Source organism: Pecten maximus, chromosome 7, assembly GCF_902652985.1.
Source record: "Pecten maximus chromosome 7, xPecMax1.1, whole genome shotgun sequence".
Classification (NCBI taxonomy): Eukaryota; Metazoa; Mollusca; class Bivalvia; order Pectinida; family Pectinidae; genus Pecten; species Pecten maximus.
In genome coordinates this window covers 11522997-11535064 of record NC_047021.1, presented here as the reverse complement: position 1 = coordinate 11535064, position 12068 = coordinate 11522997, and positions in this window count along the sequence as shown.

The window sequence follows — 12068 nt, the reverse complement described above, 5'->3', positions numbered from 1 at the left end:
TTTGACCTTAAAAGTGCTGAAAACTGCTGTCTTAAGTCTTTTTAACACGGTCCCTGGGCTTAAAACACGTGGTGAAAATGTAAGAATATTTCTAATTATGGTGAGGCTTGAAACACGTGGCGAAAACTGATGTCGCTATGTAAGCATCTTTCTGACTATGGTTAGGTTTAAACACGTGATACAAACGGCGGTCCATCTGTGAAGACATCCTCGATAAAAAGAGGCTACAAAATGACATTTTTACTTGTACAACGATTATTAAGCCCTCGCAATGAAACGATGGACATAGTGTTACCTATGTCGTCCCGTCCCCTCCCGATGTAATGTAATCAATCTCGGGAACTGCTGATGCGGATCTCATCAAGTTGTGTTTCGGATTGTCATGTGGCACCGGGGGTATTCACGTCTTACAGGCGTTCTACTGTTTTACCTAGAACTGTTCGTGAATCAAAACATACATAATGGTGGTCAGTGTAGAACAGATACGTATATTATTATCAGGCATTTAATATTCAATTCAGTATACTTATATTTACATAGATATGACTATATTTTTGTATATCAATCTATGTAATAAAGCAATTTCAAAAAACAGTTTGTACTGTACGTGTTCGTTCCTTTCTCATATAAAAACAGTGTAGAGAGATATATTTGCGTGGAGACTGTTGAAAAGTACAATCGACATAAGTTCGGATACTCCGGAAGGGTTATAGTCATCTGTTTCATCGACGACACGCGCCATGTAAACATTGGTAAAAAATCAAGGTTAAAATGAGAATAAGTGAATGTGTTTTTAAACAATGTTTTCATGTTCAAGAGTCTCATCATTGCATCTTTATATAAATCGGAGATAAAAAGTTGCCTTGCGATTTCAAACAGTGCCATTCTATAAAAAAATGGCATTGTTCATGATAAAATGTTATATCATAAATGATATAGGATGAAATATCGCCACTGCCTGCAAAACAGCCTGTTATTATATATAATTATAGGGAGCCGCTACGATTTCTTTTTGCCAGGTAACTGATATGTTATGTCATTAAATATGTGGTTCTCTAATATCTAGTGTTACGTACCAGTCCACTACCGGTTAACAACTGTAGCATGTGATTAGAAATCAGGTACATAGAAGTTTTGCTGTATTATGTTCCTCCGGTGGGCGATTATAAATTGTGGACTGTCGCACCGAATTGAACACAGATATGGCAACCTACGAATTGAACACAGACATGGCAACCTACGAATTGAACACAGACATGGCAACCTACGAATTGAACACAGACATGGCAACCTACGAATTGAACACAGATATCATATGGCAACCAACAACTGATATCTCTTTAATAATTCATACACAGAATATGCGGGATTGTGAGCTACTTGCGCCAAATCAGTTAATTCCGGAGATAATACCGAGCATAGGGACCTTGTATATATATATTGATGTCTTTTCTCCACTAAACACAGCTACTTTATCAGGGTTTTGTTATATCGTTCGGAGGTCAAATCTTATCAAACTGATCAAAATGAAAACAAATTTGTTTGAAAATTATATTTTCAATCAGGGTTGATGGTGTTGTTCAAATTTTGACCGATGACACATCGAATATATTCAGGGAATATTATTAAATTGGTAACTGTCCCCCCCCCCCCACCCCCCCCACCCCCCTTCAGCATAAGCAGATAATTTATATCTACAGAATACTTAAAGGATTGTTTGCTATATTGCATAACCACATGTCACATACCATGTGAAAATAGTTAGAGCTGATGTATAGGATTAAACAACATTGGGAAACAATCACGAATGAGCATACTGAAGAAGGAATTGATTGTCAATTAAAAACGCAAAGCGGACACAATTACAGCAACTTGCTTGTAGGACATGATCAGTAATGACCATCCGCGGCAGTTTAGTTTCTTAGAAGTAGGGCTGCCTTCGTAATCACATAAAAATTGGAAATCAGGGAATCAATACGTTCATCATGCAGTTTAAAGACTTTCTTGGATTCATTGTTGAGGGAACGTTTTGTAGGGTTCGTCATTTCAAGTTCTTGAAGGTGAATCCGATCGATGTGATCAATAAATCTTATTTAAAGACAACATACTATCAATATATCGTACACAAAACATGAAAAACTCGGCAAAGTCTTAGGTACAAATGTACCTGTTCTTTTGTGTTCTTCGATTTATTTGACTTCTTTAGAAAATGATATTTAAAACATCGTCCAAGAGAGGGACACAGATTGCTCCCATGGATATATCAAGTGTCTACTGGAAGATTTCGCTATCCAACTCAACAAACGTATTGCCAACCAGAAATTCAGCCATACTCACTTTTCTATCCTCTACATTTATATGTAATCGACACTGTCAATAATTGTTTTGTTATTTCAAGATTACACACTCTATAGGTTAAATTGAAGGACTTTGCAGGGAGTCTCTTACCTGTTATGATCAATTCTGTTATAGAATCGGCTTCGTATGAAAACAAAAACAAGTCTGCCAACAGAGTGGCATTATTAGTTCTCATGAGTGTCCTAACAAAGTTGTTCATTAGAAAATCAGTCGTTCCCACGATTTTATTTCCGGTGTATTTTCTATGAGCCATTTTCGATGAGAGGCATAAAGAAAACCTGCACTTAGTGTAGCTTTATTTGTAAACAGGACATATACCTCTGTAAAGGAAGGTATGGCATCAGATGTTTTATCTACAGACACAATAGCACATCTGCCATATAGAGCGTTAAGCTGGTTATAGGCATAGCTTTTGTTTGTTTGATAAACATAAGCAATTGGAAATCAAAGACATCACATTCTCTTCCACATCAGCCGTTCACCTCGATCATTACAACGTACGTAACCAACAGGAACAGCTAACAACCAACCTATGGTGTTCACACGTCCCAGTTTACTCGGCTCTTAAGGTCTTGTCCACAAAAGCACTTCCGTGAAATGTCGATTGCTGACAAAAGCATGATATCATTTGGACACATTCTCATTGACAAACGTGATGTTACGTTGATATGGCTGACGTGTCGTGGTTGAAGTAGAATACGTGTGCCTTTTCGGACCACCTAGTCTTAATATCTTTTGACTTTACTTTTTCGAGTGTCCATACTGTCACCCTGTTATATAGATTTGTTTAGAGGTTAATATTCTCTTGTTGATTTTAGCACCTAAATGCATTTATAATATTGAAGTGCTAAAGGACCAAATTACATGTAATATACAATATACTATAATACTGTAGTGTTAATTAAAGGACGAAATTACATGTAATATACAATATACTATAATACTGTAGTGTTAAAGGACCAAATTACATGTTATATACAATATACTATAATACTGTAGTGTTAAAGGACCAAATTAAATGTTATATACAATATACTATAATACTGTAGTGTTAAAGGACCAAATTAAATGTTATATACAATATACTATAATACTGTAGTGTTAAAGGACCAAATTACATGTATATACAATATACTATAATACTGTAGTGTTAAAGGACCAAATTACATGTTATATACAATATACTATAATACTGTAGTGTTAATTAAAGGACGAAATTACATGTTATATACAATATACTATAATACTGTAGTGTTAAAGGACCAAATTACATGTTATATACAATATACTATAATACTGAAGTGTTAAAGGACCAAATTACATGTAATATACAATAAACTATAATACTGTAGTGTTAAAGGACCAAATTACATGTAATATACAATATACTATAATGTTAAAGGACCAAATTTCATGTAATATACAATATACTATAATACTGTAGTGTTAATTAAAGGACCAAATTAAATGTTATATACAATATACTATAATACTGTAGTGTTAAAGGACCAAATTACATGTTATATACAATATACTATAATACTGAAGTGTTAAAGGACCAAATTACATGTAATATACAATATACGATAATACTGAAGTGTTAAAGGACCAAATTACATGTAATATACAATATACTATAATACTGAAGTGTTAAAGGACCAAATTACATGTAATATACAATATACTATAATACTGAAGTGTTAAAGGACCAAATTACATGTAATATACAATATACTATAATACTGTAGTGTTAAAGGACCAAATTACATGTTATATACAATATACTATAATACTGTAGTGTTAAAGGACCAAATTAAATGTAATATACAAAATACTATAATACTGAAGTGTTAAAGGACCAAATTAAATGTTATATACAATATACTATAATACTGTAGTGTTAAAGGACCAAATTACATGTAATATACAATATACTATAATACTGAAGTGTTAAAGGACCAAATTACATGTAATATACAATATACTATAATGTTAAGAATGACCAAATTTCATGTAATATACAATATACTATAATACTGAAGTGTAAAGGACCAATTAAATGTAATATACAATATACTATAATACTGTAGTGTTAAAGGACCAAATTCATGTAATATAAATATACTATAATGTTAAAGGACCAAATTTCATGTAATATACAATATACTATAATACTGAAGTGTTAAAGGACGAAATTATATGTAATATACAATATACTATAATGTTAAAGGACCAAATTACATGTAATATACAATATACTATAATACTATAGTGTTAAATGACCAACTTACATGTAATATATAATATACTATAATACTGTAGTGTTAAAGGACCAAATTACATGTTATATACAATATACTATAATACTGAAGTGTTAAAGGACCAACTTACATGTAATATACAATATACTATAATACTGTAGTGTTAAAGGACCAAATTACATGTTATATACAATAAACTATAATACTGAAGTGTTCAAAGACCAAATTACATGTAATATACAATATACTATAATACTGTAGTGTTAAAGGACCAAATTACATGTAATATACAATATACTATAATGTTAAAGGACCAAATTTCATGTAATATACAATATACTATAATACTGAAGTGTTAAAGGACCAAATTAAATGTAATATACAATATACTATAATACTGTAGTGTTAAAGGACCAAATTACATGTAATATACAATATACTATAATACTGTAGTGTTAAAGGACCAAATTACATGTTATATACAATATACTATAATACTGTAGTGTTAAAGGACCAAATTAAATGTAATATACAAAATACTATAATACTGAAGTGTTAAAGGACCAAATTAAATGTTATATACAATATACTATAATACTGAAGTGTTAAAGGACCAAATTACATGTAATATACAATAAACTATAATACTGTAGTGTTAAAGGACCAAATTACATGTAATATACAATATACTATAATACTGTAGTGTTAAAGGACCAAATTAAATGTTATATACAATATACTTTAATACTGTAGTGTTAAAGGACCAAATTACATGTTATATACAATATACTATAATACTGTAGTGTTAAAGGACCAAATTACATGTAATATACAATATACTATAATACTATAGTGTTAAATGACCAACTTACATGTAATATATAATATACTATAATATTGAAGTGTTAAAGGACCAACTTACATGTAATATACAATATACTATAATACTGTAGTGTTAAAGGACCAAATTACATGTTATATACAATAAACTATAATACTGAAGTGTTCAAAGACCAAATTACATGTAATATACAATATACTATAATACTGTAGTGTTAAAGGACCAAATTACATGTAATATACAATATACTATAATGTTAAAGGACCAAATTTCATGTAATATACAATATACTATAATACTGAAGTGTTAAAGGACCAAATTAAATGTAATATACAATATACTATAATACTGTAGTGTTAAAGGACCAAATTACATGTAATATACAATATACTATAATGTTAAAGGACCAAATTTCATGTAATATACAATATACTATAATACTGAAGTGTTAAAGGACGAAATTATATGTAATATACAATATACTATAATGTTAAAGGACCAAATTAAATGTTATATACAATATACTATAATACTATAGTGTTAAATGACCAACTTACATGTAATATATAATATACTATAATACTGTAGTGTTAAAGGACCAAATTACATGTTATATACAATATACTATAATACTGAAGTGTTAAAGGACCAACTTACATGTAATATACAATATACTATAATACTGTAGTGTTAAAGGACCAAATTACATGTTATATACAATAAACTATAATACTGAAGTGTTCAAAGACCAAATTACATGTAATATACAATATACTATAATACTGTAGTGTTAAAGGACCAAATTACATGTAATATACAATATACTATAATACTGTAGTGTTAAAGGACCAAATTAAATGTAATATACAATATACTATAATACTGTAGTGTTAAAGGACCAAATTACATGTAATATACAATATACTATAATGTTAAAGGACCAAATTTCATGTAATATACAATATACTATAATACTGCCGCCTGATGTCCATTTTTTTCAAACTAAACCTTGTACCGAGGTAAACAGCTTGTATTGACATAATGCGTTCAATAAACAATCTAAACTTTGTACCAAAACAATCTCATTTGATGTTGCCATGTGTCCAATGAAACTTTACTCGTGTGTGGTTTAAAACAAAATCTAAACTTTGATCCGAACGCCTTTAATTTGACTGACGTCCAAAATTCAATAAATAACTATGTACCAAAATACATACGTGTACAAAGATCACGCCGTCAGTTCAATAAAGTATATCAGGTAGACGGGTATTTGGGGCGAGTCAATAATACTAGCGATTTTGTCTTGTTTACGTAACCAAACTGACAAAATATCCAGCGGAAGGTCATTTTTAACACGTGAGGTCAGACTTAGAGCGGAAATACCGACGTGTGAGAGCATAGCATGAAGGTCACTACAGCAAGGTGTAATATGTGGACTATCCGTATAACTGCCTATTTTCTTCGAATCGTAATGCTTGTTTTATAAAATGAATAATACATTGGAACTCGTATACCTGAATCGTTCATGTTTCGAACACAACAGCCATTTTAGATGAAATAAATACGACTCGATTGAAACATTTGACTAGTAATCAAAGTGGTTCTTATTTTGAAAGCATGACTTTCCGTGTATTATTTCTTAAAAATACGTCTGGCAGTTGAACACTTGAAACACCTGTTCCTGTGCTCCATATACTATTTGAAGGGTCTCTATGTAACTTGATCTTGTGTTGATATTCCGTCCTCGTCTTATTGATTTCAAAGAACAAATTACTGATTCGTTAGCACGTCGATATTTTCTAGCTTTATTTGATGTTTACTAGCGATAGTCCTGTTACTTGTTCCGTCTGTGGATTCGTCTGTAGTAATGTATTTCAGGAGTGCAGAGTAGGTTTCACTTAGTTCACGAAGTGTCTCAAATGCGCATGACAAATGACCTGACATGACCCAAAAATTAGTTACTAAGCAGAGTAAGCAAGACTTCTCACGTGGAGGCTGCAGAACTAGAGCAGACGTGATGGAGACGGCATTTTCAAACCAAGAATCTGGGGTGGCAGTCCAAAATAAATAACATTCAGACTTCTTGCCTATTGCAAGCAGTCATTCTGTAAAGGGAAGCCTTGGTTCATTTGCAAACAGCAGCCGAAGCCGGCGATGAGTTTGTCAATGGACAGAATCCAAAACCCTCGGTGTTAGCACTGATGTAGACTTACAAACATTATTTCCTTTAGTGCTGTAGAAGCAGTGTTCAAAGCGGGCAATCCAAAATGATTACCTTTAAGTTACTGCAATATCTTGATATTGTAAACAAAAGCACACGACAGGTCAAGTGTTTAAAAGATTCAAAGAAGGGTATTTCCGCACTGTAAACAACTGCTATGAAAGTAACTGGATTTTCATGTTAAAAAAACGTATTTTAAAACTGATACGTAGACCTAAACTTTCATCTTAAAAAGCCTCGACAAGCCTTTATCTTAGAAATAATAAGCTTTAGTGCCATTTTTCTGGGGATCGGCACTCTGGCAGGAAACCGGAATACCCGGAGAACGTGATCGGGTAGGTGACCCCATGCTTTTCGCATCTGATCGGGGTATCGGACTCTGGTGGTCTCTGTGAAAGGCAAGTGTGTTACCACGGTACCTCCGACCACTATTTACTAGAACTTTCACCAATGCTGTCAATCGTATGGTTAGGGTTTGACATTGCCTTTAATGACGGTCTCCACCGTACTCGAGTTGCATGTTTGAGGTATGTATGTGTATCGGTGTCTGGAAGGCTTCATGTTTGTCTCCTTGTGATAGCGCTACCTCACCGAAGCATACTGCTAGAACACACCACCCGGTCACATTATAGTGACAACGGACGAAGCAGTTGTCCCAATGCAAAAACGCTGAGCAGGAGTAGTATGTCTCGGCCTGGGGACAGAGCCCAAAGCCTTCCTAACAGTGGCGAACGCTCAACTAAGGACCAAAAGTAAGTCGGTGTTAAGGGAAACACTAGAAAGAATAAAGTAGTTTAGCGGGAAGAAAAAACGAAAAGACACCAAATTCAGTCCCTCATATTGATGAAGTATATTTATTTGTGCCTCTTATTTTCGTGTTTTCAGCTCTTCGTTCTGTAGATATAGTCAAGACTTTAGAACATGCCACAACGTTATAAAACAAACATTGACAAAACAACCCACTATCCTCACCTACTTGACAATGATAAGCAGCGATAACATATCACGTTTACAGACAGGTATTTGTTTAGTGCGGAAAAACAACACGCAGGTAAAACAAGGTGACTACTTCCCTTGAGGACTTGACAGAAAAAAAATCTGTCTATTGTAAGAAAATCGCTGTGCACCTTTCCAGTATTCAACTGCAATTTGATTTCATATATTTTCTGTAAAACAATATTGCGCAGATTTGTGCAGCAGACAATACCTATGTGGACAGAGTTTGATTAAATTAAACGCAGGAAAGCCTACCAACGACTCAAACATAATACCATTTTCAGTATTATTGGCAAGATCTTCAAAAGATACATCTTCTTAATGGATGGACCTACCTCAAACTACTTTAGGGAACTATAAGGTAAATGCTTATCAACTAGGGCAAATAAAATGTTCATAAACCCTAATTAAAAACTAATGCTGAATAGTATATGATCCATGTGGACAGTCCAACGATTTATGTGAACCTCCTCCTCCTCCTCCTCCTCCTTTGACGTAAAAACTTGGTGACTAAATAGCCAGGTAATTACATATTTGGTAGGTTTCCGCTCATGCGATTCTTCTTGCAAACTCCAATATTCCAACCGTAACACCTACATGTACGCACTCATCAACGCTTATTCGTAGATAAAATAAATAAATAAAATTAAAAAAAAATTAAATGAATAAATAAATAAATAAATACATAAATAAATAATGGTAGTGTTTCTTGTTTTCTATTAAAAAAACCGCCTTGGACAAAAATGAACGACAAAATTAAACAGCAGATATATGATATTGGGAATGCTGGAAGCTGTCCAAAAAAAAAAAGAAAAAAAAGACGAGAGCAAAACCGTAACTGTAATTGTTGATTTGCTCGACACCGCCATATATTTGCGTCTGTTGGTGTTTTCGTTAATATTTATTATTCTTTATTATTGATAGTAAGACACGCCATTTCACGCAGCATTTGCCACACCAATGTTTTAACCAAGTTTTTTATTTTATTGGTATACATATATGTATTTATAACGCTGTCATTGACAAAACCGGAGCAGTATAGATATTATTCGAGGAGAATACCAAAATAGAAAAGGAGAAGATAAACGGAGTGAAGGCTGCAATACAAGTGTTTTGTCATCATTGTGTCATGCTCAAATAGAAAACAGACGGAATGGTTGTTTTTTTCTCTGTTAAATAATGACGGGCAAAAAAACCCAAAACTACAGAAGTTATAAACAGCGCAGGGACAACTCATTTATTGTTAATTGTTACATTTATTTCGCCTTTTGGGAATGTGCTGAGAATGCTGTTAAGTGCTGAGCGAATATTATGTATATGTGAAAAGGCCATTCTTCAGTGCTCGCTTAAAAGCAATGGTTTATTCATAGTAAGTAAAAACACTTTTGTAATATAATATACAATCGGATGTTTCTACAGTGACTTTCATGATCTCTTACGCGCAACTGAGGAATCGTTATCGGATATAATTCGAGCCGTTCATCTAGTGCCAATTCCCGTTATATCAACTCCTACACCCAGTTTTATCCTACCTATATGTTTATCTGGTTTATGTCCCCGTTATATAAACTCCCACAGACAGTTTTATCCTACCTATATGTTTATCTGGTTTATATTCCCGTTATATAAACTCCCACACACAGTTTTATCCTACCTATATGTTTATCTGGTTTATATTCCCCGTTATATAAACTCCCACAGACAGTTTTATCCTACCTATATGATTATCTGGTTTATATTCCCGTTATATAAACTCCCACAGACAGTTTTATCCTACCTATATGATTTATCTGGTTTATATTCCCGTTATATAAACTCCCACAGACAGTTTTATCCTACCTATGTGTTTATCTGGTTTATATTCCCGTTATATAAACTCCTACACACAGTTTTATCCTACCTATATGTTTATCTGGTTTATATTCCCGTTATATAAACTCCCACAGACAGTTTTATCCTACCTATGTGTTTATCTGGTTTATATTCCCGTTATATAAACTCCTACAGACAGTTTTATCCTACCTATATGTTTATCTGGTTTATATTCCCGTTATATAAACTCCCACAGACAGTTTTATCCTACCTATATGTTTATCTGGTTTATATTCCCGTTATATAAACTCCCACAGACAGTTTTATCCTACCTATATGTTTATCTGGTTTATATTCCCGTTATATAAACTCCCACAGACAGTTTTATCCTACCTATATGTTTATCTGGTTTATATTCCCGTTATATAAACTCCCACAGACAGTTTTATCCTACCTATATGTTTATCTGGTTTATATTCCCCGTTATATAAACTCCCACAGACAGTTTTATCCTACCTATATGTTTATCTGGTTTATATTCCCGTTATATAAACTCCTACAGACAGTTTTATCCTACCTATATGTTTATCTGGTTTATATTCCCGTTATATAAACTCCTACAGACAGTTTTATCCTACCTATATGTTTATCTGGTTTATATTCCCGTTATATAAACTCCTACAGACAGTTTTATCCTACCTATATGTTTATCTGGTTTATATTCCCCGTTATATAAACTCCTACAGACAGTTTTATCCTACCTATATGTTTATCTGGTTTAGAGTCCCCGTTATATAAACTCCTACAGACAGTTTTATACTACCTATATGTTTATCTGGTTTATATCCCCGTTATATAAACTCCTACAGACAGTTTTATCCTACCTATATGTTTATCTGGTTTATATTCCCGTTATATAAACTCCCACAGACAGTTTTATCCTACCTATATGTTTATCTGGTTTATATCCCCGTTATATAAACTCCTACAGACAGTTTTATCCTACCTATATGTTTATCTGGTTTATGTCCCCGTTATATAAACTCCTACAGACAGTTTATCCTACCTATATGTTTATCTGGTTTATATTCCCGTTATATAAACTCCCACAGACAGTTTTATCCTACCTATATGTTTATCTGGTTTATATTCCCGTTATATAAACTCCCACAGACAGTTTTATCCTACCTATATGTTTATCTGGTTTATATTCCCGTTATATAAACTCCCACAGACAGTTTTATCCTACCTATATGTTTATCTGGTTTATATTCCCGTTATATAAACTCCCACAGACAGTTTTATCCTACCTATATGTTTATCTGGTTTATATCCCCGTTATATAAACTCCCACAGACAGTTTTATCCTACCTATATGTTTATCTGGTTTATATTCCCGTTATATAAACTCCTACAGACAGTTTTATCCTACCTATATGTTTATCTGGTTTATATTCCCGTTATATAAACTCCTACAGACAGTTTTATCCTACCTATATGTTTATCTGGTTTATATTCCCGTTATATAAACTCCTACAGACAGTTTTATCCTACCTATATGTTTATCTGGTTTATATTC